This window comes from Oncorhynchus nerka, linkage group LG13 (genome assembly GCF_034236695.1).
Source record: "Oncorhynchus nerka isolate Pitt River linkage group LG13, Oner_Uvic_2.0, whole genome shotgun sequence".
Lineage (NCBI taxonomy): Eukaryota > Metazoa > Chordata > Actinopteri > Salmoniformes > Salmonidae > Oncorhynchus > Oncorhynchus nerka.
The window spans coordinates 11,342,175-11,358,152 of NC_088408.1; the positions used below are offsets into that span (position 1 = coordinate 11,342,175).

General features: G+C 45.5%; 1 pseudogene; it reads right to left on the reverse strand.

The window, feature by feature from the left end:
* Positions 1-15,978, reverse strand: part of LOC115140370 (ryanodine receptor 3-like) — a 310,457-nt pseudogene that overhangs the window by 269,039 nt on the left and 25,440 nt on the right.

Consider the following 15,978-nt stretch of genomic DNA (forward strand, 5'->3'; position numbering starts at 1 on the left):
AGAGAAGGGGAGGGGAGAGGAGACAGTATTAAGATTCTGAACAACACTATTGCCTAAATGCAAGCAAACGAGGGTGAAGCATTTCCTTACCTGTAGTCTAACAAGGCCTCTCTTCACTTTAGAGAATAACAACACAAGCAAAACAGCTAATTGTACTCTCTTTTAGTTTGTTTTCTGCTCAGCTGTACTTGTTATACTGTCATCATGCCTGCTAGCTTTTATACTTTTATCAGCCCAGCTCTTTCTCATCAGAAAAGGAGACTATGAGAGAAAGCCAGACACTTGATATTGGGTTTAAAATAGGTCACCCGTCTCAGTGGAACACCTAACACCATGCCCAAACCGCCATCGTGTGCAAATTAATTGTGTCCCCCCACACCAAACGCAATCATGATAAGGAGGTTGAAATATCAAAACAAACTCTGAACAAAGTATGTTCATTTGGGAACAGGTAGAAAAGCATTAAACATTTATGGCAATTTAGCTAGCTTGCAGTAGCTAGCTAATTTGTCCTATTTAGCTAGCTTGCAGTAGCTAGCGAGTTTGTCCTATTTAGCTAGCTTGTAGTAGCTAGCTAAATTGTCCTATTTAGCTAGCTTGCAGTAGCTAGCTAGTTTGTCCTATTTAGATAGCTTGTAGTAGCTAGCCAATTTGTCCTATTTAGCTAGCTTGCTGTTGCTAGCTAATCTGTCCTGGGATATAAACGTTGAGTTGATATTTTACCTGAAATGCACAAGGTCCTCTACTCCGACAATTAATCCACACATAAAACGTTCAACCAAATCCTTTCTAGTCATCTCTCCTCCTTCCAGGCTTTTCTTCTTTAGACTTTATATGGCAATTGGTATCTAACTTTCATAGGTGTATTACCACGACCGACCGACCTCAGTTCATCTTTCAATCACCTACGTGGGTATAACCAATGAGGAGATGGCACGTGGGTATCTGCTTCTATAAATTAATGAGGAGATAGGAGAGGCAGGACTTGCACCGCGTTCAGCGTCACAAATAGAACTGACTTCTATTTTAGCGCTTGGCACGCAGATGCTCATTGGCGCGCACGAGCATTGTGGGTGCAATGACTGAATAACATGTATGTGTACATTTATTTTGCAACGCTTGCGCACGCAACGTGAGCAGTATGGTCAGTATGTAAGAGACAATTCACACCTTTAAAAAATAAATTGGTGACTAAAATGACATACTCAAATCTAACTGCCTGTAGTTCAGGACCTGAAGCAAGGATATGCATATTCTGTGTTTCCATTTGAAAGGAAACACTTTGAAGTTGGTGGAAATGTCAAAGGAATGTAGGAGAATATAACACATTAGAATTGGTAAAAGATAATACAAAGAAAAAAACAACTGTTTTTTATTAATTTTTTGTACCATCATCTTTGAAATGCAAGAGAAAGGTCATAATGTATTATTCTAGCCCAGGTGCAATTTAGATTTTGGCCACTAGATGGCAGCAGTGTATGCGCAATGTTTTATACTGATCCAATGAACCATTGTATTTCTGTTCAAAATGTTGTATCAAGACTGCCCAAATGTGCCTAATTGGTTAATTAATAACTTTTCAAGTTCAAAACTGTGCACTCTTCAAACAATAGCATGGTATTATTTCACTGTAGTAGTTACTGTAAATTGGACAGTGCAGTTAGATGAACAAGAATTTAAGCTTTCTGCCAATATCAGATATGTTTATGTCCTGGGAAAAAATTGATGTTACTTACAACCTCATGCTAATCGCATTTGCCTACGTTAGCTCAACCTTACCGCAGGGGACCCACCGATCCTGTAGAGGTTTTAAGTAAAATTCTGTCTTATGTAACCATACCAAACGTAACATATCATACTAATTTGAGTGTCCTGGATTTACATTTACTATGTTACGTCTAGTCTATGAGACCGAGCTGGTTTCTCCACCCTTGCAAAACGCATCAAGTGCTGGAGGGTCATTATGCTGAGCAGAACCATGCAAGATTTATGTATGAGAGGATCGTAAGAACAAGTACAAAATAATTCATGGAATCAGACGTTTTATCAGTATATATAATCATATCAGTGGAAAGCGTTTAGAAAGTATTGGAAAGGATAACCCATCGGTAGTTGCATCAAAAACAGCATCAAACCCCCCCCCCCCCCCCACAAAAAAAGTTAGAGCCCTTCTATTGCCAGAATAAATATATTACCCATGAAAACTAGGTTCTGAAACCTTGTTTTCAACCCGGTTCCATTATCTAACTGATTCAAGGAGACCTGGGTCAGATCCATGAGTGCACACCGACACCGTAGCAAAACATTTTGCAACGGCAAACAAGAACAAGCATTTTTGAATTGACAAATTCAGGTAATCCCTCTCCGTTTTGGGAGCTCGCTTCCGTTTCGTTCCTAGTGACCCTGGTTTTATTGCGGAAGTAGAAGATCCTACAATCACTCCATCTCTCTCTTTCTGTTTTCCTTGGCAACTCCCACACAGGCCACAGATATTGATTTGTGTCTCTGACATTTTTACTGACGGGCCTCCATCTCTCTCTCTCTCTCTCTCGCTGTCTCTCCCTCTCTCTCTCTCTCTCTCTCTGTCTCTCTCTCTCTCTCTCTCTCTCTCTCTCTCGCTGTCTCTCTCTCTCTCTCTTTAGCTAGGTCTCTCTCTCTCTCTCTCTCTCTCTCTCTCTCTCTCACACAGTCTCTCCTGCCAGATCACGTCTCACATTAATCGGAGCCGAGGGTTGCTATGGTTCTGTCTCTCTGGCTCTATTCGAGCGGCAATAATTCATTGGATCCAGCCCTCCTCACACAGCTGGAGCTACCAACCCAGGCCAGTGTAGCAGCGTTGTTTTGGAGTCACACTGCCTCTCATCTCATCTACCTGATGAGGTAATCCTGTCTGGTATCAGTTCCCACCAATTACACCAGCTTATACCTTAAACCCTGCACCTCTGATCCCATATAGGATAGCACCTGAAACACAGCCTATGTTTGTTGACCCTCTCAACCACATAATTACTTATGAGTCATTTAATAGAATCCCTGTGCTCTCCTCACCACACCTGATGCTTAGTTTCACACCAACAACATGATGCAACAGCATGGGAATAATATTCTAAATGATTTTCCCCACAAAAAAAGCCATTACAATGCCATTATAAACATGAGAATATTGACTGTAATATACTTTACTGTTACATAACAGAGGCTTGAGGTCTGAGTGATTTCCCCTCAGAGTGAAATGTCCAGAGGGGGCCCACCAGGGGCTCGACAGACTTGGCCCGAGAACTCTCCGGAAGCAAGTTTGATGTCTTAATTAACCTACAGCACAGCCCTCTCTCTCCCTCTCAGTGGATTACAGGCAGAAAACAATTATGCTGGCCCAGAGTCCGGGCCAAGGCACTCCAGTCCTGGCAGCAATTCCTTCTGAATGACTAGCCCATTACTTTTGACCAGGGCCCATAGGTTGTGCACTATATAGGAAAGGAGTGTCAAACTCAATCAGTGTAAGGGCCAAATCGAGAGAAAAAAACACAACTCATTTGCGGGCCACAGATACAGTGCCTTCGAAAAGTTTTCAGACCCCTTGACTTTTTCCACATTTTGTTACGTTACAGCCTTATTCTAAAATTGATTCAACTTTTTTTCCCCTCATCAATCTACACACAATACTCCATAATGACAAAGTAAAAACAGTTTTTTACAGGTGTTTGCTAATTCATTAAAAATAAAAAACTGAAATATAACATTTACATAAGTATTCAGACCCTTTACTCAAGTCTTCCTGGATATGATGCTACAAGCTTGGCACACCTGTATTTGGGGAGTTTCTCCCATTCTTCTCTGCAGATCCTCTCAAGCTCTGTCAGGTTGGAAGGGGAGCGTTGCTGCACAGCTATTTTCAGGTCTCTCCAGAGATGTTCGATCAGGTTTAAGTCCGGGCTCTGGCTGGGCCACTCAAGGACATTCAGAGACTTGTCCCGAGGCCACTCCTGTGTTGTCTAGGCTGTGCACTTAGGGTTGTTGTCCTGTTGGAAGGTGAACCTTCACCCCAGTCTGAGGTCCTGAGAGCTCTTGAACAGGTTTTCATCAAGGATCTCTCTGTACTTTGCTCCGTTCATCTTTGCCTCGATCCTGACTAGTCTCCAAGTCCCTGACGCTGAAAAACATCCCCACAGCATGATTCTGCCACCACCATGCTTCACCGTAGGGATGGTGCCAGGTTTCCTCCAGACGTGACGCTTGGCATTCAGGCCAAAGAGTTCAATACTGGTTTCATCAGAACAGAGAATCTTGTTTCTCATGGTCTGAGAGTCCTATAGGTGCCTTTTGGCAAACTCCAAGTGGCCTGTCTTGTGCCTTTTAATGAGGAGTGGCTTCCGTCATGTGCCTTTTAATGAGGAGTGGCTTCCGTCTGGCCACTCTACCATAAAGGCCTGATTGGTGGATAGCTGCAGAGATGGTTGCCCTTCTGGAAGTTTCTCCCATCTCCACAGAGGAACTCTAGAGCTCTGTCAGAGTGACCATCGGGTTCTTGGTCACCTCCCTGACCACGGCCCTTCTCCCCCGATTGCTCAGTTTGGCTGGGTGGCCAGCTCTAGGAAGAGTCTTGGTGGTTCCAAACTTATTCCATTTAAGAATGATGGAGGCCACTGTGTTCTTGGGGACCTTCAATGCTGCAGAAATATTTTGGTACCCTTCCCCAGATCTGTGCCTCGACACAATCCTCTCGGAGCTCTACGGACAATTCCTTCGACCTCATGGCTTGGTTTTTGCTCTGACATGCATTGTCAACTGTGGGACCTTATATAGACAGGTGTGTGCCTTTCCACATCATGTCCAATCAATTGAATTTACCACAGATGGACTCCAGTCAAGATGTAGAAACCTCTCAAAGAGGATAAATGGAAACAGGATGCACCTGAGCTCAATTTCGAGTCTCATAGCAAAGGGTCTGAATACTTATGTAAATAAGGTATTTCTTTTTTACATTTTTCATACATTTGCTAACATTTCTAAAAACCTGTTTTTGCTTTGTCATTATGGGGTATTGTGATGTCATTATGGGGTATTGTGATGTCATTATGGGGTATTGTGATGTTATTATGGGGTATTGTGTGCAGATTAATTAGGGGAAAAAAACATTTGATCCATTTTTCCATTTTAGAAGGCTGTAATGTATCAACATGTGGGGAAAGTCAAGGGGTCTGAATACTTCCCGAAGGCACTGTATACTATTATGTTTGTTTATACACAAAAAGGTTCATACAACTGGCCAAAACTGGCCCACTGTTTAATTAGAAAACCTGTCCCTTTATAATGTCAATTTACGTACATAGGATGCTGTATATAGTATATTAACAAATTAAAACAGAAGAGATCAAGTAAAGAAGAGATCAATTACATTAGTCCAGACTTTGCTGCTACGCTTGCAGATGTAAATAATATTCAAAAACGATTTAACCTCTTCAACCTATGGGGGTGCTATGTCATTATTGGATAAAAAGACGTGCCCGTTTTAAGCGCAATATTTTGTCACGAAAAGATGCTCGACTATGCATATAATTGGCATCTTTGGAAAGAACACACTCTTACGTTTTCAAAACTGCAAAGATATTATCTGTGAGTGCCACGGAACTCATGCTACAGGCGAAACCAAGAGGAAACTCAAACAGGAAATGAGCAGAATTTTTGAAGCTCTGTTTTTCTATCGTCTCCTTATATGGCTGTGAATGTGTCGTGAACGAGCTTATGCTCTCTGACGTTCGTCCAAGATGTCTGCAGTATTGTGACGTATTTGTAGGCATATCATTGGAAGATCGACCATAAGTGTCATGTACTGTCATATTATGTCTTGTTCCTGTTCTTTCTCTTCACCCCGTCTCCCTCTGCTGGTCGTATTAGGTTACCTTCTCTTCCTCTCCTTCCCCCAGCTGTTCCTCATCTTCTCTAACTACCTCGTTCACCCTTTTCCCACCTGTTCCCTTTTTCCCTCTGATTAGGTCTCTATTTCTCTCTCTGTTCCTGCTTCTGTCTTTGTCAGATTCTCGTTTGAGTTTCTCATGCCAGAACCAAACTATCGTCTCGTTTGCTTCACCCTTGTCCCGTCCTGTCGGAATCTGCCTGTTCTTCTGATGCTACGTGTGATCAGGTACCTCTGTCCTCTACGACCCGCGCCTACCCAGAGAGACCAGCAGTCTGTCGCCGCTAACCCAGCTATTCTCCTCTGCTGCTAAGAAGGGGACTCTAACCCAGCTATTCTCCTCTGCTGCTAAGAAGGGGACTCTAACCCAGCTATTCTCCTCTGCTGCTAAGAAGGGGACTCTAACCCAGCTGTTCTCCTCTGCTGCTAAGAAGGGGACTCTAACCCAGCTATTCTCCTCTGCTGCTAAGAAGGGGACTCTAACCCAGCTATTCTCCTCTGCTGCTAAGAAGGGGACTCTAACCCTGCTATTCTCCTCTGCTGCTAAGAAGGGACTCTAACCCAGCTATTCTCCTCTGCTGCTAAGAAGGGACTCTAACCCAGCTATTCTCCTCTGCTGCTAAGAAGGGGACTCTAACCCAGCTATTCTCCTCTGCTGCTAAGAAGGGGACTCTAACCCTGCTATTCTCCTCTGCTGCTAAGAAGGGGACTCTAACCCTGCTATTCTCCTCTGCTGCTAAGAAGGGGACTCTAACCCAGCTATTCTCCTCTGCTGCTAAGAAGGGGACTCTAACCCAGCTATTCTCCTCTGCTGCTAAGAAGGGGACTCTAACCCAGCTATTCTCCTCTGCTGCTAAGAAGGGGACTCTAACCCAGCTATTCTCCTCTGCTGCTAAGAAGGGGACTCTAACCCAGCTATTCTCCTCTGCTGCTAAGAAGGGGACTCTAACCCAGCTATTCTCCTCTGCTGCTAAGAAGGGGACTCTAACCCAGCTATTCTCCTCTGCTGCTAAGAAGGGGACTCTAACCCAGCTATTCTCCTCTGCTGCTAAGAAGGGGACTCTAACCCAGCTATTCTCCTCTGCTGCTAAGAAGGGGACTCTTCTGTAATATCAGAAGGACTTTTTGTTTCATTTGTCGCCCTCTCTGCAGGTTGTCTATTTTGCCATTATTCTACATCTGAAGAGGATCTATGTCTTCCCTGTGTTTTGACATTAAAGGACTCTGTTTTTGTTAAACCGCTTTTGGGTCCTCACTCAAGTTCATAACAATAAGAGACTACATTTACCAGGGGTCTGCCCGGTGTCCTGTGTCGAAATTATTGCGTAATCTCTAGGTCCATGTGCGTTCCATTTCTTCAGAAGAGAAAGTCACCTGCCACGAAGGATTTATCATCGATAGATATGTGAAAAACACCTTGAGGATTGATTCTAAACATCGTTTGCCATGTTTCTGTCGATATTATGGAGTTAATTTGGAAAAAAGTTTGCGTTTTAATGACTTAATATTTATTTTAATTTTAATTTTTTTGTTCTTACCCAAACGTGATGAAGAAAATGGAGCGATTTGTCAACACAAATAATCTTTTTGTAAAAACGTAACATTTGCTATCTAACTGAGAGTCTCCTCATTGAAAACATCTGAAGTTCTTCAAAGTTCTTCAAAGGTAATTGATTTTATTTGAATGTTTTTCTGGTTTTTGTGAAAATGTTGCTTGCTGAATGTCAGGCATAATACTATGCTAGGCTATCAATAGTGTTACACAAATGCTTGTTTTGCAATGGTTGAGAAGCATATTTTTGAAAATCTGAGATGACAGTGTTGTTAACAAAAGGCTAAGCTTGAGAGCAAATAGATTTATTTCATTTCATTTGCGATTTTCATGAATGTTAAATTTGCGTTATGCTAATGAGATTGCGGATAGATTTACACAATCCTGGATACAGGTTTCTTTCGTAGCTAAACGTGACGCAGAAAACGGAGCGATTTGTCCTAAACAAATAATATTTTTGTAAAAACGGAACATTTGCTATCTAACTGAGAGTCTCCTCATTGAAAACATCTGTTCTTCAAAGGTAAATGATTTTATTTGAATGTTTTTCTGGTTTTTGTGAAAATGTTGCCTGCTGAATGCAAACGCTAAATGCTACGCTAAATGCTACGCTAGCTATCAATAGTGTTACACAAATGCTTGTTTTGCAATGGTTGAGAAGCATATTTTGAAAATCTGAGATGACAGTGTTGTTAACAAAAATCTATGCTTGAGAGCAAATAGATTAATTTCATTTCATTTGCGATTTTCATGAATAGTTAACGTTGCGTTATGGTAATGAGCTTGAGGGTGTATTCACGATCCCGGATCCGAGATGGCTCGCCGCAACAGGTTAATAACTCCAGATAACAAAAACGTAGCTATAGGTTGTTGTGACATTTAAAACTTAAAATAGGTTTTTGCACTGCATGGAACCGGTGCGGTTGAATGCAACAATGCTGTATGGTGCACACAAAATGTATTGTATTTAAGTAGGCAGCCTAGGCTTTTAGTTAATCATTGTCAAGCTTTAAAACCCGATCCCAGACTGCAACATTTCAGTAGCCTAGCGAGGACCGTGTCATGTGTCTGTACACTTTCCCTCCGCTGCGAACGGGACACACGAAAGAAGCACAAATGAAGTTGAATTCACCAATACGAGCGCATCAGGCTATACTTCCATACAAGTATGACTCAACTGTTGACTCCTACTTCAGTAGTGATTTAGTAGTGTGATTAGAACAGGGCTCCGGGCAGCCGAGCGGAAATGGAGGAAAACTCGCCTCCCTGCGGACCTGGCATCCCTTCACTCCCTCCTCTCTACATTTTCCTCTTCTGTCGCTGCTGCTAAAGCCACTTTCTACCACTCTAAATTCCAAGCATCTGCCTCTAACCCTAGGAAGCTCTTTGCCACCTTCTCCTCCCTCCTGAATCCCCCTCCCCCTCCCCCCCCCTCCTCCCTCTCTGCAGATGACTTCGTCAACCATTTTGAAAAGAAGGTCGACGACATCCGATCCTCGTTTGCTAAGTCAAACGACACCGCTGGTTCTGCTCACACTGCCCTACCCTGTGCTCTGACCTCTTTCTCCCCTCTCTCTCCAGATGAAATCTCGCGTCTTGTGACGGCCGGCCGCCCAACAACCTGCCCGCTTGACCCTATCCCCTCCTCTCTTCTCCAGACCATTTCCGGAGACCTTCTCCCTTACCTCACCTCGCTCATCAACTCATCCCTGACCGCTGGCTACGTCCCTTCCGTCTTCAAGAGAGCGAGAGTTGCACCCCTTCTGAAAAAACCTACACTCGATCCCTCCGATGTCAACAACTACAGACCAGTATCCCTTCTTTCTTTTCTCTCCAAAACCCTTGAACGTGCCGTCCTTGGCCAGCTCTCCCGCTATCTCTCTCAGAATGACCTTCTTGATCCAAATCAGTCAGGTTTCAAGACTAGTCATTCAACTGAGACTGCTCTTCTCTGTATCACGGAGGCGCTCCGCACTGCTAAAGCTAACTCTCTCCTCTGCTCTCATCCTTCTAGACCTATCGGCTGCCTTCGATACTGTGAACCATCAGATCCTCCTCTCCACCCTCTCCGAGTTGGGCATCTCCGGCGCGGCCCACGCTTGGATTGCGTCCTACCTGACAGGTCGCTCCTACCAGGTGGCGTGGCGAGAATCCGTCTCCTCACCACGTGCTCTCACCACTGGTGTCCCCCAGGGCTCTGTTCTAGGCCCTCTCCTATTCTCGCTATACACCAAGTCACTTGGCTCTGTCATAACCTCACATGGTCTCTCCTATCATTGCTATGCAGACGACACACAATTAATCTTCTCCTTTCCCCCTTCTGATGACCAGGTGGCGAATCGCATCTCTGCATGTCTGGCAGACATATCAGTGTGGATGACGGATCACCACCTCAAGCTGAACCTCGGCAAGACGGAGCTGCTCTTCCTCCCGGGGAAGGACTGCCCGTTCCATGATCTCGCCATCATGGTTGACAACTCCACTGTGTCCTCCTCCCAGAGCGCTAAGAACCTTGGCGTGATCCTGGACAACACCCTGTCGTTCTCAACTAACATCAAGGCGGTGGCCCGTTCCTGTAGGTTCATGCTCTACAACATCCGCAGAGTACGACCCTGCCTCACACAGGAAGCGGCGCAGGTCCTAATCCAGGCACTTGTCATCTCCCGTCTGGATTACTGCAACTCGCTGTTGGCTGGGCTCCCTGCCTGTGCCATTAAACCCCTACAACTCATCCAGAACGCCGCAGCCCGTCTGGTGTTCAACCTTCCCAAGTTCTCTCACGTCACCCCGCTCCTCCGCTCTCTCCACTGGCTTCCAGTTGAAGCTCGCATCCGCTACAAGACCATGGTGCTTGCCTATGGAGCTGTGAGGGGAACGGCACCTCAGTACCTCCAGGCTCTGATCAGGCCCTACACCCAAACAAGGGCACTGCGTTCATCCACCTCTGGCCTGCTCGCCTCCCTACCACTGAGGAAGTACAGTTCCCGCTCAGCCCAGTCAAAACTGTTCGCTGCTCTGGCCCCCCAATGGTGGAACAAACTCCCTCACGACGCCAGGACAGCGGAGTCAATCACCACCTTCCGGAGACACCTGAAACCCCACCTCTTTAAGGAATACCTAGGATAGGATAAAGTAATCCTTCTCACCCCCCCCTTAAAAGATTTAGATGCACTATTGTAAAGTGGCTGCTCCACTGGATGTCATAAGGTGAATGCACCAATTTGTAAGTCGCTCTGGATAAGAGCGTCTGCTAAATGACTTAAATGTAAATGTAAATGTAAATGATTATCTTGTAACTGCGTGATGACCAAGACGACAGTTTCTACAGTAATGAACCGTTGGAATCAAAACTTGGCATGGACAGCACAGTGAAAGAAGGCTGTAGACCAGGTTACAAAATCCTTCAGATACGTTGAGCATTTGCTTTAGTCTGCCTGGGAGGGGCAGATGGGTGGGGTTTGCACTTTTGCAGCTTTTCTATTCACTCCATTGCACCAGGCAAGATCAATCAAGCCCAGAAAATGCATTTGAAATGATTTCAAATGGTATTTGCACCCAGATCTGCTGAAACTATCTGCTAGACAGCTAAAGAGCGGTATCACAGTCTATCTATAGCAGGGCTGTCAAACTAATTTAGCATTCAGGTTTCAACAAGGTCCGGTGGGCCGCACTAACATTTGTTATATTGCCTTACGGTAAAATATCTCTCTCTTTCTATTTTTTTTTACTCCAAACTACCCGCGAGCCAGATTGGATACCCTCGTGGGCCAGATTGGATACCCTCGTGGGCCAGATTGGGCCCAGTATGTTTGACACCTCTGATCTACATGGCTCTGGAGGTCTACTGTATGAGTGATGGAGCAGCAGCTCGACCTTGCCCCCCTCCCCCTTACTCCTTTCACACCATATGTCACTTAAACCTGGCAGTAGTCACAACAGAGTCCCAGTCTTATTATAATAGTAATAAATGTCATTTAGCAGACACTTTTATCCAAAGCGACTTACATACATTTTACATATGGGTGGTCCCAGGAATCAAACCCACTATCCCGGAATTGCAATCGCCATGCTCTACCAACTGTCTCAACGTCCCATTCAAGTCCCTTTCTCTCTCTCTCTCTCTCTCTCTCTCTCTCTCGCCCTCTCACGCCCTTTCTCTCTCTCTCTCTCTCTCTCTCTCTCTCACGCCCTTTCTCTCTCACGCCCTTTCTCTCTCCCTCTCTCTCTCTCTCTTTCTCTCTTTGTCTCTCTCACTTTCTCTCCCTCCATCCCTCTCTCTATCTCTCTCCCTCTCTCTCTCTCTCTCCCTCTCTTCTTTTCTATACAGCAGAAGGCTGTCTACAGCTGGTCTTAAAGGACAGGAGCAGGTGTTTGTGTGGCCTGATGAATCCACAGGGCAGTAACCGGAGATCCCTGATGCTCCCGGTGAGCCAAACTAACTGTCACCACTCCCCTTCTGCTGCCACCAACCTGAACTTGAGAAAAGGTGAATATACTGAAACCCAGTACTTTGTGACACGCACGCTGTGTACATGATCAGTTGGAGGGCAGAGAAGACACAGGGAAGTATACTACTAGATGCTGAATGGAAGGAATGAGGTGGAGTTTAAAGCCTTGTTCCAACCAGTAGAGTAGAGTAGAGTAGACCTACTAATAGACAGAGGGGGTTGGGGGTCATATTTCTCATAAATGTCAGACAAGGCGATAAGTGCTGATGGAGTCCGATGTTTCTAGCTAAGACAAGAACACCAGGATCAACAGAAAGATAACATTGTTGCAGCAATGACAACCTAAACAACATTGTGTAGTCAAATGTTGCATTCATCCGAAAAATAACATGACTAATCTGAAAAGAACATGGGGTAAAAAACAGTGGGCATTGGGCCCAACCTGGACACACCCTGGAGAAAGACTCTGGCCAAACAGTTAACTGAATGTGGTCATTACTTACTAATGTATGAAGTGTGAAAATAAATGAAGATTTCAGAGAGAGAAAGAAAGAAAGAAAGAAAGAAAGAAAAATAGCGAGAGAGAGAGAGAGGGATAGAGAGAGAGAGAGGGATAGAGAGAGAGAGAGGGATAGAGAGAGAGAGAGAGAGAAAGAGAGAGAGAGAGAGAGAGAGAGGGATAGAGAGAGAGAGAGAGAGAGAGAGAGAGAGAGAGAGAGCGAGAGACAGAGAGAGAGAGCGAAAGACAGAGAGAGACAGAGAGAGAGATAGAGCCATAGAGAGAGAGAGAGGGAGAGAGAGAGAGAGAGAGAGAGAGAGAGAGCCATAGAGAGAGAGAGAGAGGGAGAGACAGAGAGAGAAAGAGAGAGATAGAGCCATAGAGAGAGAGAGAGGGAGAGAGAGAGAGAGACAGAGAGAGAGATAGAGCCATAGAGAGAGAGAGAGGGAGAGAGAGAGAGCAAACACTGGTCTCCATGGAGCTCTTACGAAGTACATTCCCCTCTCCACTGCCATCCAGCCCTCCAGGCCCACCAGCCCTTTAGCCCTCAGGACCCCAACCTCCATGGAGCTCTTACGGAATAGCGGGCATTGAATGGGCCAGGCTGCTCTGTCCTGGTGGGAGTTCACAGTCAGGGAACCACTGTTCAGGCTTCTGGAGAGAACTTGCGGAAGCAATATCGTCCTATACAAACAGTAGTCTCAGCTGTGGTAGCATAACAAGTATTGAGTGGACTGGCTCTGTCTCTGTGGTATATAGGCAGAGAGTCACAGGAACACCAGTGTGGCCTCTGGTTGAGAACTTAAAGTTAAACAACTTATAGAAGCAATTTATCATTGGTGGAAGGCTTTCAGTAGGCACAAAATGGAGGGAAACAAGGAAAGGAATATTTGGAATTGGAAAGGTTACCACCTAGACTTGGATGTTTTTAGGGAGAGCTTGACAAGAAGTTCCTATCTATTTATTAGGCCAATCAACTTAGAACTTTGAACTTTGAACTTACACTAACTAGAATGCTCAGTTTGTTTACAATTCCAAAATGTTTTCTGCCTCCCACGGAGCCACCACTGGTAGGCACGAGGAGTTGCTTTGCGATCTGCTGGAAAGGTTCCAGGCCGTGGCGGAACGTCACGAACAAGCATTGGACACTTTGCAGGAGCAAGTCCGTGGGTTGTCTATTAGGCAGCCTACCACGATAGTAACCTCCCAGTCCCTCAGTAACCCGGCTGGTACTAGCGCTGTCACCCCGGTTTCCCGGGAACCCCGCTTACCTCCCTCGGAGCGCTTTGATGGAGAGTCGGGGAATTGACAGGCGTTTCTCGCTCAGAGTTCCTTCATCATGGAGCTGCAGCCTTCGCCCTTCCCCTCGGATCGCTCTAAGATAGCGTACCTCATCACAATGATCATCTGATCTTACCTCACCTCGCCTGGGCCACGGCCGTTTGGGAACAACAGTCGGTCAGTCGGCTTCAGTCTGGAGGGATTCATGGCAGAGGTGAAAAATGTTTTAGAGGCTCCGGTGTCCAGGAGAAAGGCTGCCTGGAAGTTACTCCAGCTTCGGCAGGACTCCCTCAGTGTAGCATTCTATGAGGTATATTTCCGCACGCTGGCAGAGGAGGGTGCCTGGAACCCGGAAGCGCTGTTCGACACGTTCCTGCACGGAACATCGGAAGAAGTAAAGGACGAGTTGGCAGCCGACGGATCTCAACTCTCTCATCCCTTTAACAATCTGGATCGATGGTCGGCTACGGGAACGTAGGAGGGAGAAGAGGTCTGATTTCGGTCCCAATCACTCACTCAGGGACCCCACCTTGCATCTGATGAACTTCGGAAATTCCCGGCGTCTATGTCCCCAAAAGGATCTGAACTTACCCGAGTCCCTCCAGGAGCCTCCAGAAACTGCCGATTCACCTCTTCCCAAGCTGATGCAGCTCGGCGGGGCTAGGCAGGGCTAGGCTGTCTCCGAATGCGTACACAGAGTTGACACCCAGAGTTGTCTGTATTGCAGTACTGCCAGTCATTTTGTGTCGACCTGTCCCTTCAAGAGACCTAGCTCATTGGTTGGAGTGAGTACTCTGGTGGGTTTTAAAGATAATTGTTCTTCTCCCCTTACTTGCCCTCTTCTCTGTGCCACCCTGCAGTGGGGCGGCCAGTCCAAGTCTCTCCAGGTACTCATCGACTCGGGGTCCGATGTGAGTCTTATGGACGTTACCCTTGTGTCCGAGCTGGGCATCCCCACTCAACCCCTCTCCATTCCCATGGATGTTAGAGCGCTGGACGGGCGTTCTATAGGCCGGGTCATCCACCGTACCACCCCATCAACCTACGAGTGTCAGGGAACCACAGCGTGACGATCCAATTCCTGCTAGTTGAGTCTCTGCAGGTATTGGGATTCTCTTGGCTCCAGAAAAGCATAAATCGTTGCTATGGTAAAATAATAAAGCTTCTGAAATGGTCGTAGCTGTCATTTTAACGCTGTTAATCTTGATCTTAAGCACTATATAAATGTAACAGGAACTACTACCTCAAGGTCTCAGAGCAAGTGACGTCACTGATTGAAACACTATTTAGCGCGCACCGCTAACTAAGCTAGCCGTTTCACATCCGTTACATAAACACACCAATAATGTTACTTGTAATTTGGATTAAGTCCCAAAGCAGTCCTGAGTGAGTGCTACACTGCTAACACAACGATGTTCACTGCTCACGGATTGTCTTGCCAACTACTCGGTCAAACAGTCCGTTCATGTTTGTGGAGGTGTAGGGTTAAGCACAGTATCCGTGGGTTGCATTAAGTAAAGGTTCATTACAGTGGCTTGGAAATACAATGGCATTGCTAAAAGAGACAAATAATTAGTAGGAAATGCTTTTGTCATCATTTTGATGTTGCCAGATTGACCTTAAATGCAGAATAACGTTAGCTGACTAGCTAAGATTGAGGAGACACCAATGGATTTTAGCTAGCTAACGTTAGCATTGCTAGCTGTTTTTTGCTAGCTAATGACAACATTGCCATCTGTCTCAAGTAAATTTGACGACATGATAGCAAAGTTGTTACCTACAAAATATTTGCCTACTTTAGCATTGTTCATCTTATTTCCAAGCCACTATTGTGTAATTTTGAAAAAAAAACGTCATTAGCCCCTGTTCAGAATTACAGGGTTGGTCACGACTTTTGGGCATCACCATGGAGGAAGGACGGCTTGAGTACGTTCATAGCAATGGCATGACGCGACCGAGTGACGGAGGTGCAACCTACGAGTAGTATAGTTCTCCACAGCTGAGTACAGTACCTGCCTCTCAAAGACACACAGGCTGTGTCCCGAATGACACCCTTTTTCCTATTAAGTGCACTACTTTTGACCACTACCCATGGGGCTCTGGACTAAAGTAGTGCACTATATAGTGAATAGGGTGCCATTATGGACGTAACCACAGAATAGTACTTCACAGAGTACCGTACCTGCCTCTCACAGACACACTGGTGAGTAAAAATAGGCCTCACCTCCAGGAATAGCACTTTGAGACTGTCTTGTTATTAAAGATGCATTTGACATTATGCTAT